The sequence below is a fragment of the Pteropus alecto genome, unplaced genomic scaffold (assembly GCF_000325575.1).
Source record: "Pteropus alecto unplaced genomic scaffold, ASM32557v1 scaffold161, whole genome shotgun sequence".
Classification (NCBI taxonomy): domain Eukaryota; kingdom Metazoa; phylum Chordata; class Mammalia; order Chiroptera; family Pteropodidae; genus Pteropus; species Pteropus alecto.
Window position 1 is genome coordinate 8235466 of NW_006432943.1, and position 22800 is coordinate 8258265.

General features: G+C 39.0%; 1 long non-coding RNA gene across 2 annotated transcripts in view; it reads right to left on the reverse strand.

Annotated features, from left to right (window-relative positions):
- Window positions 1–22665, reverse strand: part of LOC112476321 — a 28532-nt gene extending 5867 nt beyond the window's left edge. Inside the window, exons 1-3 of one of the 2 annotated variants that reach the window (XR_003045024.1) lie at window positions 22460–22665; window positions 1389–1683; window positions 861–945 (exon numbers count right to left, since the gene is read on the reverse strand). This is a non-coding gene — a long non-coding RNA (uncharacterized LOC112476321). Of the gene's footprint in view, window positions 1–44; window positions 946–1388; window positions 1684–22459 lie in introns of those variants that run through there. The other variant, XR_003045023.1, reaches the window with a different exon arrangement.
- Between the last annotated feature and the right edge of the window lie 135 nt (window positions 22666–22800).

A 22800-nucleotide genomic window follows, 5' to 3' on the forward strand; every position in this document is an offset into this window, starting at 1 on the left:
ATGTGTTTTAACCCCCAAAAACATATTTCATATTGAGTTTAAAAAAAAAAAAAAAAAAATCCTTCCCTCTCTCCAAGTTAAATAATCAGGACAGGAGCAGAGACTTTGAGAGAAAGCAAGAACAAAGTCAAGTGGAATTTGAGAGCTGAGGCAAGAAATCTTTTTAAAAAATTACCCAAAGCTGTGGAGACAGAGAGTGACGGTGTTTGCACAACATTGCGAATGTATTTAATGACACCGAATTGTACAATTAAAAGTGGTTAAAATGGTCAGTTTTCTGTTATGTATAGGTCTCCGTCTCTTTGGATAGCTATAACAAAATACCATAGCCTGGGTAATTTATAAACAACAGAAATTTATTTCTCTCAGTTTTGGAGGCTGGGAAGTCCAAGATCAAGGTGCTGGTAGATTCTGTGTATGAACCAGGCTGCTTCCTGGTTCACAGATGGCTGTCTTTCTGTTATAATCTCACATGGCAAAAGTGGTGAAGAAGCTCTTTGGAGCTTCCTTTATAAGGGCACTAATCCCATTCGTGAGGGCTTAAACTTCATAACTTAATCACCTCATAAAGGCCCCGTTTCCAAGTACCATCACACGGGGGGTTAGATTTCAAATTCAAATATATGAATTTGATGGGGGGACACATAATCAGTCTATGTTAGTATAGTTTACCACAATTTTTTTTTTTAATGGGGGGAAATTATCTTATAATTCCTCAAGCAAGTCCCACAGTGGAGGACAAATAGGTTGAGACGGTTAAACCTCACATCACCAATCCTGCGAATCCCAGCCTCTCCTTAGCTGGATCTGGAGAGAGCTCGTCCACTAGTGAGAAAGTGCACACAGAATCTCTGACTCACCTTTAACTCTGGATCTCTCAGTCAACAAAGTGCTACTGAGACAGTCTTGAGATTTGGCTTGGAGAAAAGTAGCACCAGGATCCCTCTGCAAGGACGCCAACAGCATTTTAAAATAAAATGCCAGATTACAGAGGAAACATGGAAAAGTTAGGGACAGTTCTATGGGGATGTGGGGACGTCTCATTGGAAAAAAATACACATACAAACAAGAATCAGTACAAGACTGTATCAAGACAGGTGGCTTTTTGAAAAAATACATAAAAGTAGATGGTATAAAACACGGTGGTACGGTTATTTCATATGCAAAAGAGGAGGTTTAATTGCCAAATTTCACATTAATACATATAATGCTAAGCACACTATTCCTTTTTTTTTTTTTTGGTGCTTCAATTTCCTCGTCTTCAAAGAAGAAAAATCCTCAGAACATACTATCATCTTTTCAAAAAGCCAAAACTACCAAAAAGGAACACCTGTGGTTTTGCTATACAAATACAACTTTTCCACAAAATGCTATAATTTAACTCATACCTTAATGGCACATCACTCAATGAGAGCAAATGAGTAAACATTTTCTGAAATGAGGGTGGTTTTCTTTGGCTAGACAACCGCCACATGGCAGTTATTTTCTGTCCTAGTTAAACAATGAAGAAAGACTGGCACTGGCTTGTTTGCTTTGGTTTGACAGATGATGGTCAAGTGCAGCGTTGAGATTATATCCTCGTTGCCCTTTGTAAAGGAAAACAACATGCCATCCATTTTCCTTGCAGAAAATGCTTTCCTTTCTTGCCTGGAGAATTCTTCAAAGCCCTTCACCCTTTGCCCTCTAAAAGATAAATAAAAATAAAGCAAAATGGATACCAGGTAGCAAGAGCTGCCTGGAACAAGTTTGAGCCTAATTCAAAGCTACTAAGATGTTTACAGTTCAGTAGTATCTATTGAGAAAGCAAATTAATGCTGTCTCTTCTGTTAACTGTAGTCAGACTCTCGAATGGTTTGGGTATATGATAATTCTACACTTTGTTCAGTTAATGTTAGGAAGTCATAAATGGGCACAAAGACCACTAACACAGCTCTTAACATCTATTGTGATTCTGATGGAGCTATCTGAAAGGAAAGATAAAGTTTACAACATTATTTGGCTTTTCATATATTAAAAAAAAAAAAGGTAGGACTGTGATCCCAAGGGCAATAACAGTCAGAAACAGGTCCTAGAAATGTTCTGTATGGACCGTGAGGTGCCGAGCGCCTGCAAAAATGATTACTTGACCTCACCAGGCTGCATGTATACTACAGAAATAAAATGACTGCCCTTCACTATTCAGCAATCGGGAAATTAGAAACATACACAAGCTTTCCTAAATGGAAAATGGTTAGGGAAGAGGAGTGTTCTTATTGATTGTACATTCTACTTCACCTAATATAATTTTGCAAATACAACCCACTAATTTTCAAGAATTAGAATATTAGGAAGTCTACTTTAAGTCTAACAATACTGAACATCATTGAAAGTTTACTGATGCATATGTAATAATGATAAATATTATTGTTATAGTGGCCACCATTTATTAAATGTTTACTTGACATCAGTGGTTCTCAGACTTGAGCAAGCATCAGAACTACATGGAGGGTTATTAAAACTCAGATTGGTGGGCTCAACCCTTAAATTGTTTAAAAAATTGTGGTAAAATACACATAAGATTTACCATCTTTAATCTTTTTAAAATGTACAATCAACAGTGTTAAGTTCATTTACATCATCGTGCAGCCAATCTCCAGAACTATTTTCATCTTGTAAAACTAAAGCTCTATACCATTAAACAGCCCTACATTTCCCCTTCCCCTCTACCCCTAGCAACCACTTATCTACTTTCTGTCTCTGTAAGTTAGACTACTCTAGGTACTTCATATAAATAAAATCATACAGTATTTGTCTTTGTGATTGGCTCATTTCACTTAGCATAATGTCCTCAAGATTCATCTATGTTGTAACATGCGTCAGAACCCCTTTCTTGTCAAGGCTGAATAATATTTTACTGTATGCAGAGACCACACTTCATTTACCCATTTGTCTGTGGATGGACACATGAGTTGCTTCCATCTTTTGATTATTATGAATAATGCCGCTATGAACATGAGTGTATGAACATCTCTTAGAGAGCCTACTTTCAATTATTTTGGGTATATACCCAGAAGTGGATGTTATTATGAATAATGAACATGGGTGTATGAACATCTCTTAGAGAACCTACTTTCAATTATTTGGGGTATATACCCAGAAGTGGAATTGCTGGATCACACGGTAATCTTTTGTTTAATATTTTGAGGAAATACTACACTGTTTTCCATAGCAATTGTGCCATTTCACATTCCCACCAACAGTACACAAGGGTTCCAAATTCTCTATATGTTCTCCGAGACCTACTTTCTATTTTTTTGATACTAGCCATCCAGCGGATGTGAGGTGGTATCACATTGTAGTACTGATTTGCATTTCCCTAATTATTAGTGATTTTAAGCATCTTTTCATGTGCTTATTGGACATCAGTATATCATCTTTGGAGAAATGTCTATTTAAGTCCTTTGCCCTTTTTATAATCGGGTTGTTTTGTTGTTATTGTTGAGTTCTATATATTCTGAATATTAACCCCTTATCAGTTATATAACTTGCAAATATTTTCCCCCACATCCCTGAGTTTTTTATTTGGGACCTGAGAATTTGTATTTCTAACAAGTTCCCAGGTTACTCTAATGGTCTGGGGCCCACACTTTGAGAAATTGCTCTGCATGGCAACATTGTTAAGCACCTTACATATATTACTTCACCTAAGCCTAACAATATCATTCGTGTTTTACAGAAGAGGAAATGGATGCTCAAAGAGGTAAAACTTGCTCAAGGTTATTCCACTAATAAGTGGTAAAGAGGGGCTCTCACCTAATCGTCTTGACCTGGCACTGTGCTACACCATCTCTGCTGCAATAGGCAAATGAGGTTCACAGAGAATGAGAATGCATTCTAATGACCAAGTCAATGCACTTGAGAGAACAGGTGATGCTTTGCAAACTCTGTTACCCTTTCTTTAAATCAGGACTAAAATTCTGCATCCCTTTCCTCCTTAAATGTTATGTTCTGGTTTCGTTAAAATGAGTTGATAAAACAAAAAAATCTGCTTTAAGTCAATGGGGAAAATGGTAGTGGCAGAGGTGGGGGTGGGACACTTGGTCCAAAGAACTGCTAGACAAGATCAGCCTGATGAATGAACCTGCTCAACAGCTAAATGTTTCGCTTTGGTAGATTAGGCATGTGATGTGGCTTCCTCCCAAAGTTGTCTGTTTAGACATTTCCCTAATAACAGTATTCGTCAGGAACACAGCTAGCCCATAGGGGCCTTTCTTTATGTTATTGGGGGCAGGCACCACTCAGAATGTATGCAGCCAGTATCACAGTGCCTGGCTAAGACCTTGAGGGTAGGTGAGTTTCAGTCCCTGTGTGCTCTTCCACTGGGCACTGTGCAGGGAATAGCTAGAGAAAGGGTGTGAAAAAGTGGAAAGAGTCATTACCATTGTTGCTATACTTTAACAACCTTGATAAAGGTTAGCGTTACTATTGGTTAAAAGTGTATATATATGGCTGAGAGATGATCAGATAGATAGATAGATTGATAGATGATCAGATAGATAGATAGATAGATAGCCTCGTTTACTCATTTCCATAAATAACCAAAGGCTGGTGGTAGCCTAATATTCATGATGGTTTTAAATACTGAGGACAAAAGCAATTCATAGTTTAGAGAATTTATCAACTTTAGTGTATACTTCACGTCATTATGCTCAAATCAGTGACTTATTCTGATGTAAAGCTGGCTATTTAAGGCCAGCCTATCCCTTATTAGGCATGAGATAAAAAATCCACCCCTCATAGAAACTGAACTCAACAGTATTCTTGCAGAACCTGGTGCTTTGTGTTGGACTTCATAGCTGCAATGCAAAAGTGTGTTGGTTTGCAGCCACTTGTAAATAGAAAATGTAGAGGTCCCTGGATGAAGACATGGGCTTTATTTCTCTTCAGCTGTTGACATTCCCTAGCTTCATCACAACAAAAACAGAATTAAGACGCAAAAGGAATTCAGAACTTTCCTTTGCTATCCCAAGCCTGGGAATCTTTTCAAATTTAAATGAATATCTGTCAAACTAATGAAGAGAAGATGCAAAGCTCTCATTCTGTGCTCATTAGAGAACAACTTACTGGCCATAAATTCCTCCGGGAGTGGGAGAGAGAAGGACTTTGCACTCTTAAGATGCCTGGCTCTGTTTATTTCCAGTTAGGTCCGTCCATCTCCTAGACACTGAAAGGCCACAAAACATGACTTGAATCAAGTTTTAATTCCATAAAAGAGAAGTGGATAAGATTATGATGAGATGTTGCAACTGATGTTTTTTAGTCAACAAAACTGGGGGTAACGACAAGTAATCGTTTATATCTGAGTGGCATCTTTTTTTCTCCCAAGATGTTTTATATTTATTAGCAAATTGCAAATCTCAAATGTTTCTCATATGCACACACAAATATAAACATCACACACACACACACACACATTCGACAGTTTTCCATCATTTTTGCAGATTTTGAAATTGATGCTCAGTAAACTGATTTGGTAAAATATATGCGAATTGTATCTGGGAACAATTTAACATACCAAGGCCAGTACCCGCATTCCCCTACAACATTTACTAGATTCCTGCCAGCTACCCAGTACAATACTATGTATGTAATTTAATGTATATGCATGTAATTAATAATCCGGGTAACTGTGGGCACAGATTTCTACCCTCATTTTATAGAAAAGAAAATTGAGATTTCAGGGCAGTCATCTTGCACCACACATGTAAGCAGCAGTCAGTCATAATCACGGTACTTAAAAATATTTGCTTGTTTAAAATACATAGCATTTTGCCTTTAACAAATTTTTGGAATCTGAAATAAGAATGATTCTGTATCTAAAAATGTATTATTAGAAAGAAATTTAATTGTAGCTATTAGAATTTGCACCAAATGTCTAAAGATAGATTTTAGAAAACAAGGATTTTTCCATCTATTTAAAAACCTACATCTTTTCCTTATTTTTTTCTTTGCTCCGGAATGTATGCTACTGAAAATATATTTTCCTCTTCTTCAGCAATTGCATTAGGTTTTCCTCATTGGTGTCACTTAGCTGAGCTGCACAGTTCTCTTAAGCACTTGGGCAGTTCTATTTGAACATTTCTTTATTATTTCTTCTTTTTGCTATTTATATCGTAAATAGGACTATTATAATTTTTGCTTACTCAAGTTAGAAGAATGGGTCACACATACTTTCTTCCTGGTAGTATACTAAGAGCTTAACGAGATACAGAGAAGCTAAAGGAACACAGAATTTGAGGCTACAAAGCCAGTCAAATCCAAATCTAATTTATAGTGTTCATTATTTTCCCAACTTTTCATAGGATTTTTATAATGAGAACCATTTTTTCCCCAGTAACATGCAATCAAATGGTGTTTTAAAATCTCCCTCTGGGTTGAATGTCATTGCTGTTTCCCGGGTAAATCTCAGCTCTTGATTTTTCCATTCTTGTTTTTAATTAAAAGTCACTCCGATGATGCCATCGAGGCCATCATCTCTGCTGCTGTGCCCACACCACAGAAGTCAGCATGAAATAGGGCTGACCTATCTTCCTACAGCAATCTTTCCGCATGTACCTCATACTGATACTCTGATCACCATGGGGACATTTCTTGTACAGCTCATGCTTGAATTGTAGAAGAAGGTATTTAAATCCAAATCTGTTTAATGTTTAGTAGTAAGGCTTTGTTCAGCACTGAATCAAATGTGCATCTACTTTGCCCCTTGAGGAATTCAATGCAAAAGCCACCTTAGATTGATTTTGACATACGTTAGAGACAAAATGTACTTTAAAAATCAACTGGTTCACATTTTCTATTTTAGAGATGAGTAATTCCTTTACTTTAGGTATTCGTATAATTAGTTATTTATCTGAAATTCAATCTAGGATAGAATAATTCCTAGATCTCTTATTTTGAATGCAATATCACATTTGTCTTATAAAATGTACAATTTTAGTGTTTCTACATCCTTGTTCTTCCCCCTTCTTCATACTGGTTTAGGTGGTTATAATTTCAAAAGTTTCAGATACAGTTAATAACATTGATCCTTGAAAAACAATGATTTCTAATATTTTCAAGGCATTCTTAAGATGGATGGTTCTCATTTTAACAAGATATTCAGACTTTTAAGAGGTCATTTTGATCATTTACCTTTGTTGACTAAAATAACACAGAGGTAACTTAGTTACTACACTAAGTAGGAAGTACATACCTAAATGATATAGGTAAGCCCACAAGCAATCATGTGCCTTGGGAGAGCAAGCGAGATTTGTTTCTAGGAAATAAATTGAAAAGCCAAAGCTATAAAATCATCACCACCTATTTGTGTACAGCATTTTGATCCCATCCTGTTTTAGGGACAATAAATATAATATGTCGGCAACTTGGCTTAAATCCAGGCAGAATATATTTGACTTCAACATCCTTCAGAGCACCACGATCCAATAACACACCCCCCACCCCGTATTGCACAGACTAAACAAGTTAAAAGCACCCCCTTCCAAGGCAACCAGGAACTCAAATTCTATTATATGACCCCTGTTACCTGAAGATTAGAATATATTTGAGACTTGGGAATCCAAGATGCTGATCTTATTCCAATGTTTCATATAGTCATATTGCACAGAAAGCCAGAGGCCTTGTTTATAAACCAACAAATCTCTGTCCTGTTAGTTCCAAAGTATGGGTTTTTAAGAGATAACTGTTTCGAGAGACATGAGGTGATCAAAGTTAGATGCATTCACCACAACGGATTAGGGCAAGCTGCAGTGGCTCCACTCACTGGGCTCTTGTGTAGTACAAATAGAGAATAACAAAATACAGTGCAATAATGATAATGATGATGATAAAAATAATTAACACATATTGAGCAGTTACTTCGTGCTAATTACATGCATTAGCTCATTGAATCCTTACTATTACCCTCTGAGGAAAATAACATTACCCTCATTTTGAAGATAAGGAAACTAAGGCAGTAGGAGAGAAGTGATCTGTCCAAAGTTCCATAGTCACAGGGAGTCAGTGACAGAGCCAAGATCTGAATCCAGGCAATCTGGTTCCAAACTCTCTCCTCCTAACCCTTCTGTCATATTTGCACAGTGAGTTCCACTGAAGTATCTGAAGATGTACTAACATTCATCATAATAAAAAAGTAATTTGTTTTCTTACAGGCTGACCAAGAAAGATTCAACTGAAAAACCATTTCCTATAATTGATTAAATTTATTTGTTGTGATTAATTTTACATTTGTCTACTATTTTCCAATATACCTCTACTAGTAAATTCCAGAGCTGGGTAATCTTTCAGAGATAAAGCGAAAGCTTTCTATATAGAACAAAATCAAGAAAATTGACATGTGGCTGCAGCAGTCATTTATCATGAGATTATACATTTTTACAGTTTCCAATAAAGACACCTAATTAAATGCACAGCAATATGGGAGTTAGTTTTATACCTTGTTACACACACACACACACACAGAATCCGGGGAGAAACCCTTTAACATTTTCTTTTTGAGATTATCTATAGAACCATGTGATTTTCTTTTAGCTTATTCTTAAAATCATTTTTTGCACCATGAGTAGTACTTATCACAGGAGTTGGGTTGGAAAATGCTCAATTAATAGTTAGTGAAATAAAGATAATCAAGGAAAACAGAGAAGAACGAAAAGAAGGTTCTGTGATTATTCCTGGGTCGCTTCACACTTGGCAAGTATTTGAAAAAGCCAACTTTCCCTTTCCTTGAAAAAGAGTGTTGAAATGTGAAAGCATTTCCTCACCCAGCCTCACTCTTCTACTCCACTCTTTGTCACCACAAACATCTGTGTGTCCACAGAGTGCTAAACCAACCAGTTGAAAAGTGAACACTTTAGTCAATCTGGTTGTTGTTTTTCCTAACCCACAATCTCCCAAGCAAGTGAACTGATGATTTTTTTTTTTTTTTGGACTGAACTGTCTGATACTTTGAGAGTCGCATAGAAAGAAGACGGCCCTGACTAAACCCATGAGAAGGTATACCAGTTTTTTTTTCCCTATATTACTGAGGAAATAATTTCATTTCTCAGAAAGCAATGAGAAAGCTAATTTCTTGCTGAAAGAGACAGTCCAGTGTTGGATAATAACCACCTGATACTCCTAAGAGCCACTATTTAACACAGGGTTTCTCAACCTTGGCACCACTTGGGCCAGATAATTCTTTGATATGGGGACTGTCCTGTGCATTGTAGCATGTTTAGCAGCATCTGTGACCTTTATCCACCAGATGCCAGTAGCAACTCCCCACCCCCACCTCAACTCCACTTGTGACAACCAAAAATGTCTTCAGAGATTTCTAAATGTCCCCCGGGGAGCAAAATCATCTCAGTTGAGAACTACTGATGAAAAATTTTAACTGTCACTGAATTTTCTTTTTTCTTTTTCATAGCAAATTATGAATGGTTAATTTTATATATTTTTAAATCTTTTAATTTTTCTCTCAAAGGCATGGCAAATTTTAGAGTAGTAAAAAATAACAGACTTCCACTTTTTCTCGTCTCTGTCTCATTCTCATGTTGTATCACAAGGATTCGGCAGCAATCAAGAACAATATTACTTTATACTTAAATACGTATTTCTCGTCCCAGGCACTTTAACAATATTAACTCCTGAATTCTCACCACTCCTATTTTTTCAGGTGAGATAATAGCACACTAGTTGTTTGCTTTCAGTTACAGTACAACATAAAAAACATTTTTAATTTGTGAAAGCATAAAATGGGAGCATTCACAAAAACATTACACCTCTGGGCAATGAAAACTGGCAGGATCACAAGGGACATTCCAGAGCAATGACCAAAGTTACAGTCTTATCAAGACAGTTTCTTGATAAGTTAAGCACATTTTCTTTGGGTATAACTGGCCACTGAAGTCTTATGCTGGTAGTTAATCAGAAATATTCTATGTTGAATTATTAAATGTAATACCAAAAGTAGCTTTGGTGGCCTATTGTATTCTAGGAAAACATCTTGGTCATGTGAAAACCAAGAGTACCATAGTTCTCTGCCTTCTTTCCAGTGGTTTCTATAGTCTAATGTTATGCTTCTCTTTCCTGGACATAATCAGCACGATATCCCAAAGCATCAGGAAGAAGTTGGGTATATGCAACCTGCCCCCTGACTCATGTGGTATGCTCCTCTTTCTCCTGGGGCCAATCTATAAAGAAGTCAGCATGATATGTAGTCCTCATCTAATAGATGCAAGCCAAAGGAATAATGAAAGTTTGCAAAAGCAAATCATATCCTTTCGTAATGTCCGAAAATCAGCATTAAAAACAAGAACAACAGCAACGATGGCCACCTCTACCACGACCAGCGTGCTACCTGCCAGGCCCTTTGCTGACCACTTCACTTTCATTACCTCTTAAACTTTACAACAGCTCTATGAGGTAGGTCGTATCCTGGCCTCCAACCCCCATTTTACAGATGACGTTCATAGAGGTAAGTATCCTGCCCAAGGTGATAGAAGGTGGTTAATTTGGAATTCAAACCTAGCACCATTCAACACCAAAGCCTGAGCTACTGAACCACTATGACAAGCACCAGGGAGACAGAAAGAATGCTTCTGGTGTGTCCACTATCAGAAAAAAAAAAAACACAAAACAAAACAACAACAACAACAGGCAAAAAACTGCTTTCTTCAAAAGAATGGGAAAAGGGTTTGGGATACTCTAGGATTATATCATTTTACTCTTGAAAGAAAGAATAAGGGTAATGAACTAGATGTCTGTATGTGAGCATTACTTTGTGTCCTATCTTGAAAAGACTGACTATCCACTGCAGGAGGTTTTTCTGTATTTGAAAGGGATAGTAACAATTTCCTTTAATATCAGTTGATCATTCTCTGAAGGAGTGCAACTCAAGATCAGGGAGTTTTTCCTGTCTCAAAAGCTACTATTGAAACCTTCCTTTTAATCTTTAACCATAATGCTTATATAAGAAACTTTTTATTGTTATCCAACAGCTAACACCTTACCACACACTATGTCAAAGTTCTTGGGCTTATCAGTCTTTTCTGGGAAGCTATAACCTTCCACTGAGCTGCTGACATTAAAAACCTGGGAGCCATCCTAACCACCTCCCTCTCCCTCACCCAAAGAGCCAGACTGTCTACCTATTCTACCTTCTAGATATCAAGTCCACCACGTCTTCGAGCCCTCATTATTTCTCACCTGGCGCAGTCCTCTCTCGTGTTTCTTTTCCTCTGGGGTTGCCATCTTCAAAAACACCTCCCCAAATGCAGCCAGAATGGTCTTTCTCAAACACAGATCTGATTGTGTCACTGCTCTGCTTTTAAAATTCTTCATTAGCTCCCCATCAACTTCAGGGTCTTGTTCAAACTCATGAGCATCCTCCATTATGTTCTTGGATCAAAGGATACCAAATACCAAAAGCATTCTGCCCATGTGGCAAAGGCATCTCCTTCTCCTGGTGGATGCAACTGCTCCAGGGAGCAGAGCCTGGGCTGGATTTCAGCCCTGTTCCCACTCCCTCTCTACTCATCTTTTAGTGCAAAATCTGCCCTGCAGCCCTCACTTAAGGTACTCATCAAACATCTCTTGGTATACTCTGTCTAGAATGCCTTTGCCTAGTATATCTCTCTATCTAATCCCTACTCATCCTTCTAAAAATCAAGACATTCATCTTCCTACAAGAAGCTTTCACCTATTCACCTATTTCACCTATTTCACCTGTGCTATGAGAAAAACTTCATCGGAGCATGCCTGTTAGAGATTTTTTTGTCTATTTCCCCAACTAGAAGCTGCATTCTGTGAAAACAAAGACCCTGTCTTTCAGATCTGTGTGCCTATAAAGCCTAGCACAGTGCCCGGGAAAGTGCAGATCAGTAGTTGCTGAATGTCGAAGGAATGGCAGGCTTTCTTAGTCTTGTCATTGTGTAAGACCTCCCCCCACCCCAGTAATTTGGAGATTAGGCCACGTGGGTCTGCTTCCTCAATTAATATAATCCCTACTCAGATACCAAGAAGCCAGATCACTTTTAGCAATTATTTCATTAACCTATGATTAAAAAGAACAAATGTCTTGGATTTTAACTGCCTGGCCCCTCCTCCTCCTGACAAGTTCACTAATACATCTGCCATCGACTGTTTTGTCCTTCACTGGATCCTGCTTTCTTTCAGCTTCTTTTCCTCCCGGACTTGTTCTGTTTAACAAAAGCTGAGTGATGGGTGCTTGGGAATTTGTGGTAGTCTCTACTTTCATGAATGTTTGTATATTTTCATAATTAAAAGGTAAAAATAAACATTAAAAAAATAGTTATCTGTTCTTACTGAACCACAGGTTCCACTTCTTATATTTCTGCCTTCCATGGGATTTTCCTCAATAGTCCTACTTGATTCTCCCATCGGCCTGCCCTGATAGCCACACTCATTTATGACTTCACTCAACTCTTCTAGTCACTCCCTCCTGAAACCCTTCATTAATTCCATGATATGAGCCCAGAATTCTCTTCTATGTAAGTGAGGTCAAAGGTAGAGCTGCCAGACTTTAACTCCCCATCAAAGGCACCTGTATATCTGAAATCTAGCCATTTTACTTTGGAAAAATGTACTTTTCAATTGGGTGCAGAGCCATTTTAGGAAGGACTGAGCAGATATCAGACATTTTAAATCAGAGATAGATGGTATTGTTTCCCTGTTCCCTCTTCTTAGAGACCTCGCCAAGCCCCTGCTAAAGTGATGAGGCTGGACCAGAGCCATTCGGATGGCTGCCCATGGAACTTGGAACCAGGGCCCAGAGGCTAAGTTAGTCAAGTGATGAACGCTCCAGAGCTGTGAGGATAGATGGAGTAGAACCCAAAGATGGCTCTGTGGAGAGCCAGGGTCATACACAATTAGAGGTGAGAGATTAGAAACCCAGAAATTTTGGGAAATGCATCAGACAGGATCGTGTTGTTGCTTTTGCAAATGATACAAGTGACATTGAACCCACAAAGAAATTTAAGCACAAATGGGAACCTCTTGGGAAGACCAAGAATGAAGATGGCCTTGAGGATTGAACAATATTGTCAGGTTCTCCCTCACTCTCACCACATCAGGCATCATATCTTCACACACATGCACAAGTGTGTGTGTGTGTGTGTGTGTGCGCGCGCACGTGTGTGTGTGTCTTGGTCTCTGTCTCTGCCTCTGTCTCTGGCTCTATCTTTCTCTCCCTCTCTCCCTCCCTTCTTTTCTCCACCCTCTCTCTATAAATAAAATTTTGGGCTACAGCAAATAGCATTCTCCTTCAGTGTATGTGTGTGTGTGGCGGGGGCGAGGAGGGGGCAAGTAATACAGAAAACAACCACAGAGCAGAGAACCTCAGGTTTACTTCATCCCTTATTAGCCACTTCAAAAGAAAGAAAGCTCTGCCTTTTCTTAGTCCGTATATGAAACCTCAGGGGAGGACTCCAACTTGCCTGGCTTAGACATGTGCTCATCTAAGAGAGGCCCTGATGATTGTTTGCTCAATGATCACTCTCCCTTTCTTTCTCACAAACATAATTATGATTCCATTGCAGTACCAGATGACTATGTGCTCAGGAAGGTGGGTCCCTCCATAGCCCCAAGAGATAAATGATTCATGATCTACATCCATCATGGTGCTCTGATTTCCCTGCCAGTTACTAGTCTAGGTATGGGTATAGGACATAACCCTAGCTAACTATACCTGACTCAAAGGAAATTTTGCAGGAGGGTTTTTGGGAAAATATTGCTCATTCTTGATCAAATACACAAAATTGGACTCCTTCCTGCTTTTGGACATAGTTGTGTGTGGAGGCGGTGCCTTGAGCTGCATCAGCCATCTTGTAATCATGAGAGGCAAACCTGGGGATGAAAATCATCATGCTAAGAGTGGTAGAATGGAAAGAGATAAACCTGGAACCTTGACGACACCACTACATCATTCAATTAACACTAGAATTATGTTTCTGGGAAGCCAGTCTATAGGGAGATTAATGAAACTCATGTTCAAAGTCAACTGAAATGAGGGACTATGCAGTCCAGTGAGAAAGTGATTGGTGTCTACTTTCTAAATCATAATAAAGGCTAATTTTATTGACTTCCTATTGTGTGTCAGATAGTATTCCAAGTGCTTTATGGGTATTGCTTCATCTAATGTAATCAACAATTACATTAGGAACAATCCAACACAACAATCCAACAAGGCAGATATTTTCATTATTCCTACTTTTCAGATGGGTAAACAAGGTCTAGAAACACTGAATAATTTTTCCAAGGTCACAAACTCAGCAATGCCAAGGTGAGAACTCACACTCAGGCTTCTGATTCCTTCTGACTTAATTATTAGGTTAAACTTTTAAGTGTTCCTGGCTTCCTGCAGTCAGATTTCACAGGCTTCCCTCATATCTTTTTAAAGAACTCTCTTTTTATTTCAGCTGGTCTCCATGGGCTTACGTTCACTGCACCCAAATGTTCCTTCAGGCAATGGCATTGGCCAGACTCAGGCTTTCTTTCTCCACCCTGTAATAAATCTGTGAGTCTCAATGCCCATTCGTGAAATGCACTGAGTCCAAACCCCACATTACATTACCCCTGATTTAGTGGAATTCATGGTTCCCTGGTTTGCTCCTTCCCAAATTGTCACATGGCAACTGTTAGTTTGGGGTCTTTGGCAGGCACTATTTTCAGTGTGAAGTGAGTTATTAATTAATTAAAATATCAATGAGCACCTAATAAGGGATGAAATTGTTGATGCTAGTTCAAATAATTGTCCCATTATATCTTCATCTCTAATTTATCCTATTTTTTAACTTTTCAAAGTCAAAGTTTTTCGCATTAAGTGACATCCTGCAACCACATATGTCTCTGTGGCTCCGTGAGATCAGGGAGGCATTTCTATGGCCTTATTACTGTTTGTTCATGTCACACCCTTATTCTTTCACTCATTCAACAAATATTTGCATATCTGCCATGCCCCAGGCCCTATGCTAGGCACTGGGTATCAATAGATTACATTCTCTGCCCTCATGGAGGGCAATAAAGTGTAATGATCTGCCAGATCACTTTTTTTCTCTAAATCAATAGGAAAGCTACAACAAATGAAAAAGGTGCATGAGACTACACAAAGTATTTTGTGGGCATATCCACTGTAGGAGTTAAGAACGCAGATACTGGCCTGGGTTTAAATCCCAGCTGTCACTGTGTGACCTTAGATTAGTTATTGAACTGGTATCTCAATTGTTGAACCTGTTAAGTGAGAATTAAAATTGTAGCATTGTCATAGGGTTGTTGAGAGCATTTTTTATAAATCATGTAGAATATAGTAAGTATAATGTAAGTATTTATTCAAAAGAAAAAGTGAGCTATAGTCTATTGTACCCACTGATCATAACCCAAGCAACTTTGCAGCAAGCAGTGGTGATATTACAACACGCTAACATTGGAATCTGCAAACAGGGGCGCAGCACTGTCAATACTGGGGAGCATTGAGGCTCCAGGCACGAGGGCCAGGGTCAACCACTATTGGAGGATGATTCCCCGGATCACCCACACTAAGTAAAATAGAGCCTCCACAATCACTTGTTTTTTGCTCTCAGAATCCTTAAACTAAGAGGTCGGTTAAGGAGAATTTAGGTAACTTTTCCTGAAGAACTTAGCTTTCAATAAGCAGATCTTGGAAGAAAGTAGAACCACAAACGTGAAAGACATCTTAGAAGTTAAGCTGTCATCCAAATGTTTGATAAACTCTCTGCCTGTTGGTTACCCAGCCTCACTGATGAGGGTATACATTTTTAGACAGCCTTTTCCTTTACTGATCATCTCTAGTTATCATCAAGTACTTCCTTTTATTGTTTCCAAATCACTTATCTTGGTTATGGAGCAAGGATAACCCCAATTCTGTCGGTCTTTAAATTCTTGGAGAAAAGGATTCTTCTAGTTTCTGAGCAAGTCATAACTTGATATGAGTTATGAGACAAACCTTTCAAGTTCAAAGGAGATCAATAGAATCTAGACACTCAGAGGGGTATCTAGGAAGATCATTGTGAGAGTGGGTTCTTGAAGCAAGATTGGCTTTCTGGAAAAGACATCGATTCCTTATTTTCATTTTATCAGCAATAGGCTCCACCCCACCTGGAATCCTGTGGCCAGAAGGGTATCGATATCAAAACCCAAACACCAGTACATTGCAATACCAGGTGAATTCAGAGGAATTCAACCGGACTTTTGTAGCTGAAATTTAAACCAAATGTATCAAAATACACCTGTCCGTAGAGAATATGGACTTAGTACTTTCATAATGGAAACAATGGTTCAGCTTAAACAAGGCAAGTTTTTAAAAACTAAGTTTTTCTCTCTGTATGTGTGAAGATATAGAATGGGGACCTTCTTAGGTGATAGAATTGAATACTTAAGAGGCCAAGGCTGGGAATTTAATTCTCATAAGAATAATCAGCTTTGATGAGAACTAAGCTCTCTTCTGTGTGCTCACATAGTTCTATCTTTAAATCCTAGGTAGTGGTAATAATAAACCAACGGACAATAGCTAAACAATTAGGGAAGATTTCTATGTGGTAGGCACCGTGCTAAAGGCTTTACACTAATTATTTTATTTAAACATTGCAATAAGCTCTATGAAGTCAGTTCTCACAGCAGTCATTCCGAGTAAAAGCCAAACGCCTTCCAGTGGCCCAGAGGCTCTGACCTCGCCCCTCCTGCACTGTCTCTTGGTTCTTCCTCACCACAAGTGTCAGCTACACTTTTCCCCAGGCCCTTTGCACTTGCTCAGCTCTGCTTGGTGTGCACTTCCTCAGCTCACCTCAAGGCTCAGTCTTTCACCTCTTTCAAGCCTTCCTTCAAATATCACCTTCTTAGTGGGGCCTGCTCCAACCACCCTTTAGAAAATTATGATATCCCCCTGCCACTGTGTACCATACTTCCCCGCTTTATGTTTTTCCATTGCAGTTATCATTTGATAAGCTTCAATGCAACTGACTTATTTGGGAGTTTGTTACCTGTCTCCCTTGACTAGAACATATGCAAGGATTTTTGTCTATTTTTGTTCGTGACCTTAAACCCAGCACCTAGAAACACAGCTGGCACGTGATAGGCACTCCATAAACACATATTGGTTAAACAGACATCCGGTACAGAGAGGGTAAGTGGGCATGCTTTTCCTTTTCTTAGAAAGACTCTGTTAGGAACCCACATTCTAGAAACCAAACTCAGAGTCCCTATCCTTTTCCTGAGGGTTAGTGGCATCACCCTGGACCATGAGGGGCAATACATTAGATCTGAATAAAACTTCATGCGTAGAAGTACACAATAGCAAACAAGAATTATTCCATGTGTGTACTATATTCAAGAATTACACATGTGCAGGCAAAATCACTTGGAATATTTTGTGACTGCTGGGAAGTTTTATTTGGTAAGACTTGAGGGAAACTAAAAAATGCCAAACTAAAAAATGAAGAGAATATAAAAGTTCTCATGAAAATATTTTCCCAGGGTTGGACAATGGCAAGAATGACAGCATATAACACTCCTTTATAGATGCCATTCAGAGTCAAGAAACATTTCCCAGAGTTCCTTTTATGTGACTATATTTAACCTTCCTTCCTAACAATGTAGAAATCCAATTTGCAGATGAGGAACTATGCTCTAAGAGGTTGTGTACCTTCCTAAAATTGCCCAGTAAGGGGTAGAATTTGGAATAGAATGTACTCCTTTTGTCTCTGGCTAGCGTGCCTACCCCGGTATACACAGCTGCTAGTTAGGCTTCAGGTGTTGATTATTTTACAGGGTCTTCTATCCTGGAGAACAAATGCAGTTTTTGTTAATAGCTAACTTAATGCCTCATCGATTAAAAAAATAAAAAACTACCAGTATCACTTCCCCTCGCTCTTTTTCTAAGGTCAACTGTTATAAAGACTCAAGAGATTCATATTGGAGCCTATACATCACCCCAGTAAAATCAGTGCCTTCGTCTGAAGTTCACGTCACTAATTAAACAACAGGCTTATAAAGATCACATTATTACACAGGAAAAAATGCAGTTGCTGACCAGATTGCTAAGAGCAACAAACACCAGGAAAATCTCAAAACTTTGCCTCCTTGTTTCTTAACCATATTTTTGCCAATTATTTCTCCACAGCTTTAAAAACTTGTTTCACCTCCACCTTTTTCCAAAAAAAAAAAAAAAAAAAAAAAAAAAGAATTTTACCCCTGGGGAGAAAAAAAAATGAAGACCTCAAAACCAAGTACAAATTGCTCATTTAAAGAATGGGAATGAAAGATGTGGAGGCTTTTCTTCCTTAAAAGCTCATCATCCTGTAGAAAGAATCCGAATTCTGTCCCGATTCTTCTTGAGCACTGGAGCAGTTTTTGGTTTTGTGTTAATTTTAATTAAAAAAAAAAAAGCACCATTCTTGAGAAGCTGTTGCTATGAGACTTCTGGGCCTCAACAGATGGCTACAGAGCAGTTCTCAGCCCGAGCTCTGGGCTCTGAAGCCCTCCACTCAGGCATACCATTAACATTCCTGAAATACCTTCCGGGGCGACGCAGGCCGCCGTCTTCTGACTAGCTCACCCGCAGCTCCTCAGCCGGCCTCCTGTGTCAAGGGGCCTGGGTTGAAATTTGTTATAAATGAATGATCAGGCCTCTCTAGGAAAAAGCCATAGCAGAGGGGTTGCTGTCCATCTCAGTTTAGGCTCTAGACAAGCTTTACCAACACACCCCTGGGGTTCTGAGTTCTTCCGAAGGGCTTATGGGCACAAATGTGTATGCAGGCACACACACATGTGCGTGAATACATGCACACATGCACACACATACACACATGAATGCACACCACACTCCACGCCCAGTTCGTTTCATTATTTGTAAGGCTCTGAGCCCCTCTCAGTTACAGTGATCCGGTGAAGAGAGCAGCATTCTTTTGAACTGTAGCATTTTCAGTCCCCAGACAGGATTGCTGAGGGAGAGGTTTAAAGGATTCTTGATTTCTCTTTTGACAGAAAGACATAAAGGGAAGGAGGACTACATGGCATTCAAATTCTACTTTGTCACTAACTTGGCGCTGCTGGACAAACCATTCCATTTTCTCACCTTTCTCTGTCTTCCGAACTGGGATAATGACACTGACCTACATGCATCTGATAGAGGAATTAATGAGCCATGATTAATAAACAACTGTGAAATTATTGCATAAATATCAGCTCAGTGAGACCAGCCTCCACTGCTCCAGGGGAAAGAGAAGGGAGAAACTTGGAGGCCTGAACCTCGGGGGTCTAATTGCTGGGACCACCGCCCCAGAAGGGCTGGCCTGGAATGCTCGCTACTGTTTTTGGTGAAAAGTGTCTACTGGTAGCTTTACTGGTCACTAAGGAACTTTGGTACTTGGGGAAAAAAAAACAAGTAATTCTAAATAGCCATAGCTTTTCAGGGTGGGGCTCATTTAAATTCCATCCCCAGAGTTGTGACTTTAAAACCAGGCCTGGAGTGTAAAAGCAAAGTCCTGCTTAAGTGTGTGACGCCAGTGCTCACTTGATCACTTGACGGGACGTCAGAGCAATCCTACCAGTTTTAGTTCACAGAGTTCGTTAAGAGCTTTTCTTCTAGTGATATCAGATAATATGCCACAGATACTGCACTGTCACCATGATTTGACGTTCATTTTTTAATCTAATCTTTCCAACTAAGAAGCACATTGAGTTGAGACTGCGTAGGTTCCTGCCTTCCAAAATCATCTACTTGTCCTGTGGTATAGCTTCCTTCTTGTCTCCAAAATGTGAACATTAGGATTGCTGGAAGTTTTATTATTTGTTATCGTTTTTTTTAAATACGCCTTTTAGCAGTTTGGCCTAACAAAGAGTGCCAACTTGTTTCTAGTTCCCTGTGACATTTTAATGAAGCCATCTGTAGAGGAGTGGCATGGAGGAGACGGCTTCTTTTCCCATATGTGTAGGGCTAAAGTTCCCCAGCTCGCTTGTTGGGTCCCTATGCCCATAACACATAAAGCGAAGGTTTCACACAGCTGTTCAGCCTCTGAGTTCAAAGGCCTTTCCAGCTCAGAAAAGCTAGGGCAAAGGCTGAGATCTGGGGTTGTTTTTGAGGGACAGAAGGGCAGAGAGGGAGAGATGGGGGAGGGAAGTGTCTGACGTAGGCAGCTTTCATTTGCATAGCTGAATGGGACACACACTGTGTGTCTGGGAGGGGGAGGCCCAGTGCGCTCTATTGTGCCCCATTGTGTGCTATCATGACACCAGAGGGGACCCTCACCACGTCTCAGGCAGATGAAGAGCCTGGCAGACATTCCACGGCTCCAGAAAGGAGACTTAAAAATTGTCACTGGGGAAAAATGAATTTAAGATATTTAATCCTTTATCCCAATCTAACTCTCTAATGATAATGTCTTGGAATGAAATATATGTGTGTGTCTTAGTTACTAACAATTATGTTAAATTACATATTTGGGGGTCCCATGGTTCTCTGCAGATATGCACAAGGGTTTTCTATACTCTTAATATGAAACATGGTTTTTTTTTGTGACTTTATTTTCTCTTTAACTAGAAATAAAAGAAGATTACCAATTAGCTTTCTTTTCTTTTCTGTATCTTTTCAAGACACAGGGTTTTTAATGGATAGTGGTTTGTTTCATTTTTTAAGATAGTGATTAAGGCTAAGGTGGTATTTATCCTTCTGAATACAAAAATGACTTATCCTTAACCCAGGAAATCATTTGGATTTATACACACTCAAGGTTGTAATTCATAAGTGGAGGTCAAATTTTGAAATTTAAATCGATGCTAAATATATATTTGTTTAGCTTTTCCATGTCCATTTCTCCTTTAACTCCCTCAACACTGTAAATTCACGTAGTATGCACCAATATACTTACCAACCAGTGTAATTTTTTTTAGTTACCATCACCTGTACTATTAATATCACCTGTACTATTTGCATGTACATTATATTAAAAACGATTGCCATAGACTTGTGTGATGACCACATTTTACCACATGGATAATGTTATTTCTGATGCTTTTATTTATCAAAACGGTCATTTTTAGTATTTATATTTAGTATTACTAACATGTTGATCTTATTATAGGAAAATGTTTTTATAAAGACAAGTTAGCTAACAGCTGAGAAAGATGGAAATTTCCAGCTGGCTATAAACATTAAAAGAAAAAGACATATTTTAGGATAATTAACATAGAGTATAAGTGAATGGTTTCTGCATGCTTGTTGCCTCTTTTTGTCACCTCTGTCTGTCTCTCTATTACTGTTTACTACTTGAACAGAATCATTCAGAACTGGAGATAAAGAGGTTTTCCAACCCGCTCTCTCTTCCTTTCCATATCTTTTCAGGACACAGGTTTTTTGATGGATAGCGTGTTTTGTTTCATTTTTTAAGATAGCAATTAAGGCTAAGATGGTATTTATCCTTCCCCATACAAAGATGACTTATCTTTGGAATTAAAAAGGTGGGAAAAGTAGTCTCAGAACCTCTTTGGATTTATAAATGGACCTTTATCCACTTATAGAAAGTTTTCGTTCAAAAAATAAAAATTGAAGGGAAAATTACTTCCTCTCTATCACAGCAAAATAGGCAGGGGTGTAAGCACTAGTCCCAAACTACTAGCCTTTTTGCCAACCTTGGATTACTGAATCCTAGAACTTGCAAGTATGCTGTTAGCAATCCAAGAGGGAAGAAAGGGTGGATGGACCTTGATGTATTTGTCAATCAACTTACAAGTAAAATGAAATCACAGTAGAGCTTAAGTCTAATCAGAATCATGGCTCGATATTCTTTAGCATCTGTCACTCAAATTTGAGTGCTTGCAGTAAGAATCTGTCTTTCTTTCAAACATAAGGATGAGTGAAGTGAGCCAAGCAATACAATCAAACCCCATGCTGAAATAAAACTCACTAATTCCCCAATGTTGAACAAACCTTTAAAAGAAAAACTGCTTTTATATCACATGAGAAAAAAGTTAAAGAGAGCTTTAAAAATAAGCAGTAATTAAAATGAGACTAGAAATCCTGGGGTTGCACAACTGGAAGGAGCCAGGATATTCAGCCTGCCTTCACGTCACTATACATTTAGTGCATAGTATATTTGTTAGACTTAATTAAAAGTTACTTTATTTTATCATCACTTGAGCTCCTCACCAAATAGGAAAGAACATACCACGATGAGATGAGTGCCTGAAAGGGTTACAGTAATTTGTCAAGTCCCTCTCGCCCCTGACCCTACATCTTTATTAATGCCTTGGTATCATTTTGCCAGCACAACTAACAGGCAAGTGATTTTATAATAAAGGCCTAAACTAAACCACTTCCCTGTCTCTCTTTAGTTTACCTTCCCAACACTGGCCTTTCTGTCAAGATAAATGTAGAAAATAATGTTGAGAAATATCTGATTTAAAAGGGACTTACCTTTAAGAAGTCCTAAGCTGGCATTTCCATTGTCCTCAGTTGTCTGTTGGACATCTCTGTCCAGCGTGACACTGAGCTAAGCTGACCCACCAAGGGGGCTCAGTGGCTTGAGGGAGGTGGCACAGTTCCTGCCCAGAAGGAATCCACAGGAGCCAGCGCCAGGAAAGAGCTAAGACACAGGTGTCTGACACCACCAAGGCACCTCTGCTTGGAACCTGCAATCAAACGGCTGCCCTGATTAGCCAAGTACAAAGGGCAGGTCGGATTACTGCCTTCCTCCCAGCCAATCACCAGCCAGCTTGCCTGACAGCAGCAGGCCCCTGATGGAAGGGGAAGTACAC